The following is a 15,059-nucleotide window of genomic DNA, read 5'->3' on the forward strand; positions in this document are numbered from 1 at the left end:
GCCAGGGACAGATGACCAAAGGGCCCTCACCTTTCCCAACTGAATGGCAAGTTAATGTTGAAATGACAAAAGAAAGGGACAGGGAGAAACATTTCCGGCCCTCCTGGAAGGCCCCTTTAGCATCTATAGGTGTTCCTGGCTAGGTATCTGCCTGGCTGATTTACCCGGGCAGCTGGGGTTGGCAGGGGGCATCTTCCTCTCTGCCTGGCTATTGCTACCGTCCAAACACCCACTGTGCCATGACTTCTCAGAAAGGAGCTTTAGGGACAGTGGGGTGACAACGCAGGACATAAAAACTGGCATCCGGGTGCACCATCAGATACAAGAGGCCGGGGGGATGAGGTTTCTCAGAAAGTTGGGCTTCTCTGCATCTTTCTCAGGGAGCCCAAATCTTCGCTAAGTTGATCTCCTACTGAAGAGAGACCTTCGCTTTGCCAGAGCTTCTGTTTAATTATGGCTAATGAAATGATCTGAACTAGAGGTCTCTATCAGGCCTGGACACTCCCCCATTTAGAACTTCTTTCTGAACATTGGTCCCATCTGCCACTGCGGGCTCATGTCTTCCCATAATTTCTCCCTGTGCCCTGGGCTCCCCTTCAGCTTCTGAGGCAACCTTTCCCTTTTGCACAGGCTTCTTCCCCTGGGATGCCCTTTCCCTCCTTTCCTGACCCAGCCAGCTCTTTGCTCTTCAGGAGCCAGCTAGGTCCCTGTTCTCCAGTCCCTCCCAGCTGCCCCCAGACTCCTCAGACTGTATCCTCTGTGCCTCCTCTGTTCTCCCCAAGCCCCGTGCCTAGTCATAAAAGGACTCTGGACACTGCGGGCTGATTTCTACCTGTTTGTTTCCTATTGTAACTCACAAGCAACTTGGGGCTACAGTTGGATTTTGTTCCGCTTTCTGTTCCAGCGTGCACTTGGGGCCTGAAATGTGGTAGGTGCTCACGAAAGGTGAGCTGAGGGTGGGAGCCCCCTCTCTCAAAGGGTGTGTCCTCAGCATGACCTTATTTGCTATTTACTCTCCCGAGGAGGAGGACTTACGGGGACAGCTCTTATTATCCCCATTTTCTCACTCTGAAGGTTGAGAAGCACTCGACCATCCCTGTCTCTGGGGGCTAGGCCAGTGTAAAGCAGTTCTGGTCTTTCCCTTGCTTGGCTGGGGGCAGGGCAGCCACAGAGCGCTGGCTGCTGGACACCCAACTTAGAGCAAGGTGGCATTTGACCTTTTTCTCAGCAAACTCCAGACTTTGCCCTGGGGCGAGAAGCAAGAGAGAAACGGCGGAGCTGGGCTGAGGAGACCGGAGACCCTCCCTCTCCCAGGGACCAGAGGAGGTCCCGGTCAGGGACATTTCCAGGCAGGAGCCGGGCCCAACTCCAGGGACACACCAATGCAGGGCTGGGGAGGAGGGGAAAGGTCGGTTGCAAAACCCTGCGTGTGGCAGCTTCACTGCTGAGTCATGCTCCTGAGGCCTGCTGGGGACCAAAGTCAGAGGCCACGAGCTCAAAACAGCCCGGTTAGCACTGCTCCTGTTGACTCCCTGGCCTTCCACATCCAGTCCTTCCTCGGGCCCCACTAATCCCCTTCTGCAGGGCACAGCTATTAGGGTTTTCCCCAGCATACCCTCCTGTGTTTGGGTGATAGCACTCCAATTTTCCTTAGAGATCCTCTTTCCCACCCTCAGCCCAGATGAAGTTGGACTCTCTCCCCCTCCCCAAACACCAAGGATGGTCACACGGCCCAGGCTCAGAACATTCCCTTACGCCTGTGATTGGCTCCAGGATGGGAACATGAGGAAGCATAGCAAACGAGACTCAATTCCAAGACTTTCATCACAAATGTTGGGGAAGAGACCCTCTCTTTTTCTATAAGGATTGCCAGCTGGGTAACTCTCTCAGCCTGGAGGAACTGGGGCCTCCATGGGCATGGTGGTTGCCTGAGAAAGAGGCCAGCCCAGGGAAAAGCAGAACCAAGAAAATATACAAGGAGGGGACCCAGCCTCCCAGCCTTTTGTGAAACTCAAAATGTACCTCTCACTTGACAGTGACATGGACAAATACTTTCCTCTTGGCTCAAGCAGATTTTGAAGTTGCGTTTTTGTCGTTTGCAAACAAAAGATTTCTGACTAACACCAACTGGATAATATCTATTCCAACCATCTTCCTCTCTGTTCTCGCTCTCTCTGCCCTAGTTTAAGCCTCGTCATTGGCCTTGCCATCTCTACCCTGGATTGGTGTACCAGACAATCAACTAATGATGACAACAGAGTAACAATAGTTGGACACCTGCTGCCACTTGCATGCACCTCCTGTTTATTAGAGCGACCCCACAAATTGATACCTGCATCTTAGTGATAGAGACTGAGGGTCAGAGAAGTAAGGGGCTCGTACAGACATAGTATAGGCCGATGAGCTAGTATACAAACTCGGATGATCTGACTCCAAAGCACAGCCTCTTTGACCACAGCTTCATCCTGCTTCGTTTAATTCTAGGTGGGTCCTGTTTATTATCCGCAGCAGATATTTAGGTGGGAACACTTTTGTGTTCGGAAGCACAGGGTCATGGGGATAGCCAGACTCTGTCAAATATCTTGGATTTCATGGACCCCTTTGAGGGACACTAACTCTACTTTTGGCCCATCATTTTTCTTCTGCCTTCATTTTCTTTTCCCCCAATGCCCCTCCCCATGTTCAATTTTGCTGCCATGCTTTCACTGGCCGGGCTTAGCTCACATGCCCATCACTGTATAGTCACTGAGGTCAGGAGATGTGCTATCTGAGTGGGTTGCCACGTCATAGGCTCAGCCCTGGCTCTTAGTCAGTTCCACGCAAACCAGATGGATGGAAAAGGGTAAGATGATCGTCCAGAGACAAATCAAGGTGTTGTTGCCCAGAAGGGGTAGCCCCTTCTTCTCATCTGCTGCCCAAGACCTCAGCCACCCAAAGCAACAGTTATTTATTTGATTTTGCAGTGTGCCAAGCCCTAGGTTGGGCACTGGAAGGACAGAGATTAGGCATAGACTTGCCACTGATGCAGATGGTGAAAACCTCACTGTCTGAGAGCAAGTGGACGGTGGACAAACCAACAAAATGTTGTGGGATGAGGCCACAGCCAAGAAACACCATCAGAACAATTCATTTTGCTTGGGGATGGAGGAGGGGGTATGGGAAAAGCCATATTGAAGAGATAACACAAGCTGGGCTTCAAAGGGTGTGGCAGCTTTTGTCAGGAAGGATGGTAGGACAACAGCATTTCTGGCAGAGTGGAACAGCATGTGCAGAGGTGCAGAGGCATGAGAAATCTGCAGGGTTCTGTGAAGAGAGTGTAGTTGGGGACAATGCAAGACAAGGAAGGGGAGGGGGAGAAGAGGTGATTTGCCTGAGGAGTAAAGGAGTAGAGAAGCAGAAAAGTAATCCCTAGTGTTTGAATGGCTTTTCCTGACCTTTTATTTAAGCTTTGCTTAGACAGCCCAAGAGGAAGCTGGTGCCTCCCCACTCTGCAGCTTGCCTGGGGAAGGGAAGGGTTAAATCAGAACAAGATGAAGATATGCCTGGGGAGCTAACTGTGGAATGGGGAGACCAAGGCAGCCTGGAGCTTGAGCATGGGAAAAAGGACTGGCGAAAGGAAGGAGGCAGGCCAAGGAAGGGACAGGTCAATTGCTGAACTCAATAAAAATTTGCATGCCAAGCCCTGCACTGGACCTTGGGGATACAGAGATCAATAAGGCAAGGCTCCTGGGCTCCACAAGCTCACAAGCAGGATCATAAGCAGGCTCACAAGAAGATGGCAAAGACCATAGAGTGGGGTGAGTTCTATGGCTCGATCTGTCCAGCAAGAGTCTGTGGGAGCACTAGGAGCAACCTCCCTAGCCCAGGGACATGGAGAAGGCTTCCTAGAGAAAGTGACATTGGAGCTGGGCCTTAAAGGGTTACTAGGAGTTTGCCATTTAGAGATTGAGGAACTCTCATAACTCCAATAGTCTCTTTTATTAAGATTGACTACACTGTAGTCACTTGGCCAATGTCTCTCCTTTCTGCTGAGCTCCATAGTCATGGGCATTCTGTCTGTCTGGTTCACTGAATTTTCTCCTATACCAAAAAGAGTGTCTGGCATACAGTAGGTGCTCAGTAATGTGTGTGTGTGTACACGAGAGAGCAGCTTGTGCAAAGGCTCAGTGGTTGGTGCCCATACAGACAGCAGTACAAACTGGTTTGGGACAAGGTGGATGGGGCAGACAGAGTCCAGGGCAGAAATGACCTTGACTGCCCAGAGTAGTCTGGATTTTATCCTCTAAATGGGGAAGGACATGATCAAATTTGCACTCACTTGTTTATTGACAAATATTTATTGAGCACCTACTATGGGCCAAGTATTGCATTAGACCCTAGGGGATATCATGAGAGCAAGACCAACTCCTTCCCCATGTGGAGCCTACGTCCTCCTGGGAAACCAGACAGCAAACTTGTCAGCCATTAAGAAAGAATATCTTTTCAGCTAGTGATGAAATGCTAGGTAGAAAAATTTCAATGGTTAAGGGGTCAGAAAGTGATGAGAAGGGAGAGGCTCAGTGCCAGACAGGGAGTGTGTCAGATAGGATTGTGTTCAGCTGCATGCAGCAGAAAACCTGACTCATAGTAGCCTAACATATAGGAGTTTATTTATATCTTGCAACAGGAAGTCCAAGAGGTAAGCAGTTCAGGGCTGGATGGCAACTTGGTGGTGATGTCAAGAAACCACGTTCCTCCATCTTCCTGTTCTACCTCCTTAGCATTATCTCTGTTGCTTTAACTTTTTTTTTTTAATGAGAAGGAATGTATGCATTTCATATTTATTTAAAAGTACATAATTAAAATAACTTAAGTTGATGCCTCACTGACATGTAAATTACTCCATCCAAAAAAATTCAGGGGAGCCTGATGCTCACAAAGATGACTGGTATGAGTTTTCTGGGGTGGAAAATAGGGGAAAGGACCAAAGCCACATCTGGGTTGATGTGATACACGATTGTAACCACCAGTGGGTGGGGGGGTGTGACTGCGGGTGTGCAGGTAAGGTATTCAATTCCTATGCTGGACTCCTTCCAGCGGAAACAGGTATTCAGAGCAAGAAATGGCCATGAAGAGAATAACCCCCATCTCCTCCCACCTCCCACAAAGAAACTTGGAAAGATTTTAGGATGAGCATCAGGCTCCCTAAATTTCATTGAATGGGAGATGCAGGACAAGCTGACTGCAGCTAGTACTCGGCTTACAAAGGGATAACTCTGGGGCAATCTGGAAGCTCTAGTTCTGGGAGAAATGGGGAAGCCTGGGTTAGGGTGGGTGATAGGGATGGAGAAAAAGGGGCAGCCGAGACAACTATGGAAGGGGATGCAAAAATGGTAACAGTTAATGTAACCAAGGGTCTCACTGAGGTGAGGGGACCCAAATGCAGCTGTAAGAAGTGATGAGCTAGTCCCAAGTCTCCAACAATGTCGGGCTCCCCCACTAGAGAGTTGTTTCTAAGAGGCAAATCTCAAGATGGCTTATAGGGTTTTCTGGATGCTAAGAAGTTCCTAAAGTCAGCCTGCCCTTCCTTTATTGGTAGAGCCAGCGAATCATGGAATCCAAACGCTCACTGGGTACTGGGCATTCATTAGCGTCTTGGTAGCTGGTGGCAAGTCCATTAAAAAACAAAAACATGGCAACAGAACTTTGGGGAGTTTGGGGGAATGCAGGCCAAATAACCTAGCCCTTGGGCCCTAGTCACTGGGCACTTGAGTTGGTCACTGATTGGGGGACATTCTGTGGAGAGGTGGTAACTCTGTTCCAAAAAACTTGGGGCCATGACTGTCATCTCCTTAAAAAGGAAGGGAGGTTGAACGGGCTTCAGAAAAGTCCCATTCCAATAGATTATGAATGTGTTTGTTCATCTTTAATGTAGCCAGCTAAAACGGTTTCAGGGCATCAAATATTCCACCAGTCCTGGGCTAGGCCCTAAATATTAATGGGGAACAAAACAGACAAAAATCTCTCCCCTCACAGAACTCTGATAGGAGGAGACACCCAAAACCCCAAATAAATAAGAAGTCTCTATGGAGTAAACTAGTTGTTTCCTTTTGTTTTTCTATGTTAGGCGGGGTTCTGTGACCATCTCGGAGCCAAACACATCCTTCATTAAATAATTCACTGACAAGTCATGCTGTTTTCTTCTTCAACTATGTAGTCAAAAGGAGATTTAGTCCAGACATGTGTCAGTCAATCAGCAATAGACAAAGTTCTGGGTACCTGTTGCTTCCATGTTTTTCATTCTAGCATTTGGGAGTATTAAAGATGGAAGCATTGAAGCCCCAGAGGTGAAATGTCCAAAGATCAATCAATTGACAAACAAGACCCAGGTATCCAATTCACAGGCTGAGACGGTACACATTTTCCATCACCTGACCGTAAGAGTCTCTGTTCTCTGCACTAGGCCAAGCTGGTGGCCCGTGGGTAGATATGCATATGTCTCATGGAAAGATATTATTAAGTGTACAGCTCTTGATAGGTGATAAAGCATCTTCACATTTGTTATCTCTCTATATACTCTACATAGAGTTATAGGTTTAGCAAGCGAAGTTACAGGCCATCCAGTTAAATTTGAATGCAATATTTGGGACACAATTAAGCAAAAATTGTTTATCTGAAATTCAAATTTAACTGGATGTTAAATTTAGTTTCGTTTGGTGCATTTGGGCCGCTATAACAAATTCCCATAGACTAGCTTAAAAACAAATTTTATTTCTCATAGTTCTGGAGGCTGGGAAGTCCCAGATCAAGGCGCCCGCAGATTTGGTGTCTGGTGAGAATGCTCTCTCTGGTTCACAGATGGCTGGCTTTTGTCTGTGTCCTCCCATGGTGGAAGGGGCAAGAGAGCTCCCTGGAGTCCCCATGACCTAAGACCTCCCAAAGACCCCACCTTCTACCGCCATCACACTGGGCGTTAGGATTGAACACATGAATTTGGGTGGGACACAGTCCATAGCACTGGACATTCTGCATCTTATCTGGCAACCCTAACTATACCCCTCAGAGGCAGGCCTAACCCTCCGTTTGACCACTGAGGCTCAGAAAGTAAATTGCTTAAGGTCAACGGGGGCGGGGGGGGGGTGGTGTCAGACCAAGGGGATGTCAGAACTGGGCCCTTCCCCTTTTCTGGTCCCTGCTTCCCCCCCGGGTGGCCTCCTCAAGGCATCAGGGACATGTTGGGGTGGAATATGAGGATCTCAGGGCTAGAGAGGAGGGACTGTGTCAAGGGGAGGCCACGGAGGGGGCCACCGCCATGATTAGCAGACCCCAATCTTCATATTCACGGGCAGAGGAGGGAGGCGTTCCACTCTTCGTGGCAACATGTTTTCGGTTTTAGTTTACTGTACCAGGGCCCCAGCACCCCAGCCAACAAGACTGGAAAGGCAGGAAGCCATCTGGAGCTGCATGCTGAGTCACAGGGCCTGCAGAAAAACAAGAACATCATGACAGCAGAGCAGGGGGTGGGGAACAACCTCCCTGGAGATGGAGATTGAGGTGGGCACCGGAAATAGAAACTGCTCCATCTGAAGCATCTGGTAAAAGGCCCAAGATCACCGTGCATTTGCAGTCCAGTTCCCATTAGGCGCCAACTGAATGCAGAGGTCTGGACGGTTCTGTGAACATGTCAGTAAATCAGGTGGTATAGCGGAAGCTTCTGGGTTTTGTTGTTGTTGTTTCAATCCTGGCCTCTCCTCTTCTCTGGCTACCCATTAGCCCTTGGGCAGTTTACCTAAACTTTCTGACCCTGTTTCCTCTTCAGCAATAATAACCCTTACCTCCCTGATAGTGTGAGGATTTAAATGAAATCACATTTTTAAAAAGTGCCTCGCAAAGGGCTGACACATACACTAGATGGTCAACAAATGGTAGGTGTTATTATCAGAGAGACATAAAAATATCTTCCTGTCAGGTGGGTGTGGGGATTAAATCAGATAACATATCTCCACTCTCAAAGAGCTCTGGACCTATGACTGAGGGACGGGACGGTTCAGCTATGGTAGAGATTCCTTTCTCCTCCGGCCCCAAGATCCTGAGATGACCGGTTCTGGTTTCCCTGAGTGAGGTTAAATACACACGCGGTGAATGCCCACATGACGTCCGTTCATTCCATTCCACAAATATTTCCTTTATCATTGTGCATGTTACTGGCTCAGCCTGTGCAGAGGTACAGAAGAACAAAATGGAGATAAATACTATTTTCTGTTGTGTTTAGCAATTGTTCTGTGCCAGGCACGAAGGTAAGGGCTTTATATGAATTCCCAGAACAACTCTTTCAGGTCAGTACTATTACAATCTCCATTTTATGGATGGGGTAACTGAGGTTGTCCAAATACTTTGTCCAAATGCACAGAGCAAGTCAGTATCAAAGACCAGGCTCCTTTTGCCCAATTCGCCCAAAGGTTCTGACTCTTAGACTGTGGACAAGCTCCCAGAGGGAGAAAAGCCCTCACTTGGAGACTGAAACTCATTCAGACACACAGGTGTAGGAACAGTGTCAGGCAGTGAGATGATTAAATGCCAAAGGAGAGGTTGGTGGTCAGAGTTGTAGCAGTACTGGGCTGGAGGGGGATCCCTGAGGGGCTTCCTGGATGGTGGGTGGGGGGGTGGGGTGTAGCGCTAGGCCTTGGGACCGGAGATGGGGCAGGGCATGGAGAAGGCAGGTGAGCAAAGGCACAGAGGACTGGGCCAGGTATGGGCAAGGTTCAGCAAGAGGCCCACTGGCCCATCCCAGGTGTGGTTTGGAGAGCAAAAGAAGGAACATCCAGTTCACAACATCTGGCTGGGCCAGGCTGTCATGAATCTCCAGAAGGAGAAATGCCTCGGCCTGGCTAAAGTGACTTCTAGCGTTAGTGCCTCACCACCACCTGACAGGATCCCTACGTATCACGTGTTGGGCCTGGTCAGTAGGGCTCAAAGGTGTAGCTGTTGTTGGGAAAGAAGGAGGTTTCTGCAGATTAAGTGGGTCTGACCTGTCTTGCCCAATGGCCTCAACCTTAGCTCTCCTGGGTAAGGAGATAATGACATTCCCTTTGCCTTCAGAAGATTCTACCAAGAATAGCGCACACTATGGGTCATTAAAACGAATTCAGAGACAGTAGGACTTTTCCTCAAGTCAGTCTGGCAATACATATCAAGAGGATTAAAACTCTCTACCCTTTGATCCCAGGGTTTCACCAGCAGGAATTAATCCTAGGGAAACGATCAGGGAGGTGTGCGAAGCCTCCCTGTGTGTGTACAAGGATGGCTGCTGTAATATTACTTGCAAACACACCAATGAGAAATGCCCCAGCTGATCAATAACAGGGGCTTGGTTAAAAATGATGATACGTCCATATAATGGTGTACCGCACTGTCATTAAAGTCATTGTGGTCACATCAGATTAAGTGAAAAATCAAGTTGCACAATATCGATCTAGGACGATCCCAGCTTGGAAGTGCATTAATCTAATCCATTCACTTATTGAATAGTTAATGTGCTGCGTGCCGGGCAATATTCCGGGCATGGCGCTAAAGAAGGGAACAAGTTCAGCGTACCATTTGGGGCGAAGTCAAAGAACAAACGGGACAATTTCCAGGAGTAGGGCGATGCCATGGAGAGGGCATAACATGGGCTGGTTTAGACAGAGTGACAAGGGAATTATCCGAGGAGGTGACATTCTGATCTTGGCCTGCATGTTGAAAAACATCCATTCATGAGGATCCAGGGAAGAGCATTCCAGGCAAAGGGACAAAGGCCTTGAGGGGTGATGCAACTGCAATTTTAGAAAAAAACAAATAAAGGCAGAGACAGGGGGGAGTGGGAGAAAAGCGGTGGGAGGGAGGGAGGCACAGGCCACACAGGGATGAAAGCCAAGGTGAGGTGTTTATATGGAGTTTGGATTTTACTCCAACTGCAGTGGGAAGCTACTGGGTTTTAAGTCAGGCAATGATTATATTTACATTTATTTCATATTTATGAACCAGCAGGAAATACACCAACGGGTTAATAGAGATCACCAATGGGTAGGGGACGGTCATGGACCATTTGTATTTGTTTCTGTGTGCTCTTCTGTAATTCCCAAACTTTCGTAATTAGAAAAAAACAATAATTCCTATTTTAAGATAACTCGCCAGAGAGCCGTGCAAACCGACGGCGACCACTAACGTGGAGCTCCAGAGTGAAAAGTCTTCCGCCTACACACTCTCGTTGGATTTTCCCAACAACCCTGTGAGTGGAGTCAGATCATTTTAATTAGCTCCATTTGGTAGGTGAGGGAGCTGAGGCTGGGAGGGGCAAAGAGGCTCCGGCAGAAAATGGCACAACTGAAGCCAGACGAGAGGTTCTAGAAGCCTGGCCCAGGCTTCCTGATTTTGCCACAGAGCCAGGCCTGCGGGCTGGTCTGGCTTAGATTTAACCAGAAATCCAGACGTCCCAGGGAGAAGTCCATAGGATGACTCCCCTGCCTGGGGGAGGACCCACAGCCCCCAAGAGCAATGTGTGCTAGAAGAGGGGCCATCCCCACAGGACAGATGCTCAATAAGCATTTGTTGAATTAACGAAATAACTTGCTTTTGGGAAAATGCTGCTCTCAGTGGTTTAGCTGACTACAATTCAGTAGCTGTGTGACCTTAGGCAAGCCTGAGTCCTCCTCTGTAAAATGGAGATTAAGTTTATGGTCGCTCACCTCCATGAAGCTTAACAGTTAGGGGCACGCTCAAAGCCAGATGGCCTGGACTTGAATCTGCTTCTATCTCCTGCTAGCTGTGACCTTGCAGAGCTCCTTAGTCTCTTAATACCTCAGTTTTCTCATCTATAAAGTGGTGGTGATAATACTTGTCTCCAAAGGATGTTGTTAGGACTACATGGCTGGATAAAGCGCTCTGAAGAGGTCTTGGCACATGGTACGTGCTCCTTAGACATCCACTAGTAGCTCGAGCAGCATGGGGCTGATGAAGGGACTGAGTGGCTTTCGGAAGCATATGAAGAGCTTAGCACAGGGTGCCCATTCACGGCAGCTGCTTCTGCCCTTCTACCACGGTTCCTGCCTTTATTACTCCTTCGGTAGTTCTTTGTAGGAAACATACACAAATTCACTGCCCATCTTTTCCTTTAGGGAGGAGACCCCTTACCCACGAGGAGTGTCCTCTGCCGAGTTAAACAACAGATCCACTCTCTCTCCCATCTCAGGTTTCTGTCTGTTCAAGGTCACGTGAAGAGCTTCCAATGTCTCTGTTTCTAATTCAGTGAAGGAGCCACCTCTAAATCTCAGGCTTGCCGTGTGCTCTGGTGAGCGCCCCTGGAGTCACTGCACCTCCGATCGCATCCCCACCCCAGTGTTCAAACATCCATCATGTGAGGACCACCAATCCTGGTGCAGCAGCTGCATGCCACTTGGCCTCGTCTCTCCCTCATTATTTTTCTTTAACTTGTCTCACATTTAAAACTTAAATACATTTGTTCAAAAGGGAAATGTACTCATTACCATAAATGGAAAGCCAATACCACCTGCCACAAAAAGAAGCTATCCATAAAAAGAAACACCATGAAAATAAAGCAATATTGCTGAATTCTGGGGGAATAGGGGTGCCCATTGAAGACTCTGGGCTTGAGGCCTGTTTGATTTCCATTTAAAAGAGAGATCTGGAGAGGTGTTAAAGTTTCAGAGAGGTGCTAAAGACCTGTGAGTACCAAAATGAGACTGCCTTCTCCGTGTGGTAAGAAGGACAGAAAGAGAATTCAAAGAGGAAAAATTCTCGAAGCTCACGATTTAATGTTTTTATTTCCTTGTTTATTCACCTTCTAGAACTTTCTCCTGTCTGCCAGGAGCAAGGGGCCCCCTTTTACGTGATTCAGTTCTTTATTGAGAAAAGCTAAGGAGGGAGCCGCCCACCCTCTGCTTCTCACTTACCAGGTCGTTTTAGGAACATTCCTTCCTCTCTCTGAATCGAGGGAGGTGAATCAGAGAAATGTTCTTCTCAGAGGATTTCCAGGTCCTCAAAGTCTAGGAGGCCTCCTCCGAAAAGTGTGCCTGGCTGTGCATGGATGTTTTCTCACCTGCTGGTGGGGCAGGGGTGACGTCCACCCGGAGGACAGCCTCGTGGCGTGGTTCAGGTTGCTGGATCTCCCCAAGAGCAAAGCTGTGGGATTCATCACATATCCACAAATAAATTCACGTTTCCTGGGGGTGGATTTTCTGCTTGTTGAGTCGAGCAGATGGCTGTGCTTGAGTTGAAAAAGGAGGTAGCCAAAACCCCTCTGTGCCTAGCCTAGACCCTAGCAAGAAAACGAGCAAACAACTCACATGGACTTCAGGCTCTGTCCGCCTGTTCGGCAGCCCCTGCAGATGCTTCCTCTAATAGAGAGTCTGGGGGACAGTCGCTGAGGCATCACCCCCAAATTATTCCTGTTTTCATGTCTCCTCCCTGCTTCTCAATCAGCCGGATCTGCTGCACCTGCGTGGCATCCAGATTTCTGAGCCCAGCATTCAAGACCCCCTCTCCGGTCTAGTTCCAATTTACATTTCCAGTCCTGGCTGCTGGGACACCCTTCCTTGAATCCCCTGCTTTTGACAAGCTGGTTACTGGGCACACAGTCAGTGTGAAGAAATGCAGAATGAAAGAATATGCCTTCTGCTGGGCTGCCTCTATAGTTCAGCATGTATTTCTTGAATGTCAGGGACAAATGGTGCTCGAAGGCTTCTATGCCAGTTCCTGATAGGGTGGCCAGGGCCACCTGGGGATTTGATTTGCTTGGGATTTTCCTGGTTTTAGCACGGGAAGTCCCTGTCCCAGAAAACCCCCGGGGGACAAAGGCAAATCGGGAAGGTCGGTCCCCTTACTGGGGTAGGCTCCATATACTCTGTCTTCATGGAGCTTCGGCATGGTGGGGGAGGATGGCATTAAGCAAATGATCCCACAGAGAAATGAGTAGTTATAAACCAGGGCGAGTGCAAAGCCAGAAGCCAGCCCTGAGCTGAGTGCTGTGAGGAAAACCTTCTCCCGGCCCTGGAGAAGCTGCTGGTTGCTAGGAGAGAGAGGGACATAGAGCTTATTTAATATAAAGTGGTGAGTGCTGTGAATCAGAAATCGACACTCTCTTTTCCCTGTCCACATAGCACTGTTTCTATTTTAATTGGGGTTTCAAGCATCGGAAACCCACTGTGGTGAACGAAAGTGGATATATATTGAAAGGGCATTAGAAGGAAAAGCTAGGAAACAAGGCTTTGGAAGAGAGAGAGAAACAATTGCTTCTTAGGTTGTTGAGAGAGTAGAAAATAATGCCAGAACAAAAGAACTTGCCTTGTTCCATTTTCATTAGAAAAATGGACTCTAGCCATTCTTTGCCCTTGGGTTTCTCTGCCCAGTGTTCTAATTCCAGGAAGGAAGAATCTGATAGCCAAGCTTGGGTCTCACTCCAGCCCCTTGGCCAGACAAGGGGGGCACCGTGATTAGAAATTCCACGAAAATTGTGTGCTGCGAGGCCAGGGGGCAGGATGGTTGCTGACGGCAGATGGAAGGGCTGGGATGCTGGGAAGGTGAAGGCTTCTCTCATCCCTATCTCCTCTTCAAGAGAGGGCCCAGACCTCCTGCACTGCGGTCACTGCCTTCGGAGCCCCTCTCTGCTTGCCTTCTGACCGGAATCTTCTGTTACCACGGACAGCCCCATGCTGACAGCTGCCTTCCCGGACACAACTGTCTCATCCAGCCACCCCGACTGTGATCACCTTGGGGCATGCACTGTGTCCTTGGACACAGCTGGTACAATGCCTGGCACAGACAAGGAACTCTGTAAGTGTGCTGAGTGCTTTCTAGAGAGTTTTCAAGAGCTGTGACGATCCTGACACCCCTACCCTGGCCCCCTGCCCTCCAGCCAAACCAGTCTTCTTCCTGCTTCTCGAACGCTCAGCCCAGCTTGCTAGCCCTTCCACCCTCGCCGCCTGCTTTGCTGATCTCATGAGTCAGGGATTCTCAATGGGGGCGTGATTTCGCCCTTCAGGGACATTTGGCAATGTCACACTAGAGAGGGGCTTCTACTGGCATCTCGTGGGTAGAGGCCAGAGATGCTGCTCAACGGCCGATCATGCCCAGGATAGGCCCCATAACAATGACCAGGCCCACGATCTCCGCAGTGCTGAGGCTGAGAAACCCCGCGGCACTGCTGAATGCTCACGTCTCTGCTCAGAGGCCCTCCGCTCCTGGAGGCCTGCCCTGACTCACACATTTCTCCCTCTCATGCTCCCTATTGCATCTCTTCATGGCATGTTATCACCACCTACAACGATCGTGTCTGTTTGTGCTTGTACTAGATGTTCAGCCCTCTGAGAGAGGACCCCGGTGGGCCTTGTTCTCTGTTGGCCTCTCAGCAGGGAGAGCCGCGCCGGGCACACTCTGGGCTGCTCAGTAAAAGTGTGTCAAATGAGTGTTTAATAAAGGAGAGTGCCCTCGACACCTCAAATGTCAGAGGTCAGAAAGCTCAGCTGGGAAGCCTGGCTCCTCTTGGGCTGGCCATCTCCGTGTGTAAGTGGCGATTTCCCCAGCCAGTTCAATTCAGCCTCTGTTGTTTGCAGGCTACGTGGTCTTTGGCAAATTTCTTAAGCTTCCTGGGCCTCTGTTTCTGCATCTGTAAAGTGGGGCTGTTATTATGAGCCCCTTCCTTGCCGAGATGTAATGGGGACGAAATAAATGAATCCACAGAAAAACCTTAAGAAAGTGCCTGACTCAGAAGAGCCTCGGTAAATGTCATCTACCATCATCATCATCACCCTGATTTGGCTGGGGTAGGCAGCGAGGATGACAGAATGGGTTCGGGGGCCCGACCAGAAGATTAGGGAATTAATATAGCTTGCAAGGCCAAAGCTATTCCCGTTTGGTTTTGCCAGTTCTTGCTCCATCCGTGAAATAAACCAGATGAAGCCTTTATCCATCTCGTTTTGAGAAGGAGGCTAGCAGGGAACGTGGATTTAATGTGGCAGATGGTGCTGTCCTTGAATTATGAAACCAAAGGAGGAAATTAAAGTGCTCCATTGCAACAGCGATGGACC

The 15,059-nt window shown here is 49.0% G+C and overlaps 1 long non-coding RNA gene across 6 annotated transcripts in view; it reads left to right on the forward strand.

Moving 5' to 3' along the window:
- Window positions 1-15,059, forward strand: part of LOC114208647 (uncharacterized) — a 47,348-nt gene that overhangs the window by 6,240 nt on the left and 26,049 nt on the right. For all 6 annotated transcript variants that reach the window (XR_015768196.1, XR_003609090.2, XR_003609089.2 and 3 more), the window contains exon 2: window positions 13,589-13,806. This is a non-coding gene — a long non-coding RNA (uncharacterized LOC114208647). The remainder of the gene's footprint in view (window positions 1-13,588; window positions 13,807-15,059) is intronic.

The sequence above is a fragment of the Eumetopias jubatus genome, unplaced genomic scaffold (genome assembly GCF_037043125.1).
Source record: "Eumetopias jubatus isolate StellerSeaLion01/CBP00866 unplaced genomic scaffold, mEumJub1_p1.0 scaffold_5, whole genome shotgun sequence".
In the NCBI taxonomy this organism is placed as follows: Eukaryota; Metazoa; Chordata; class Mammalia; order Carnivora; family Otariidae; genus Eumetopias; species Eumetopias jubatus.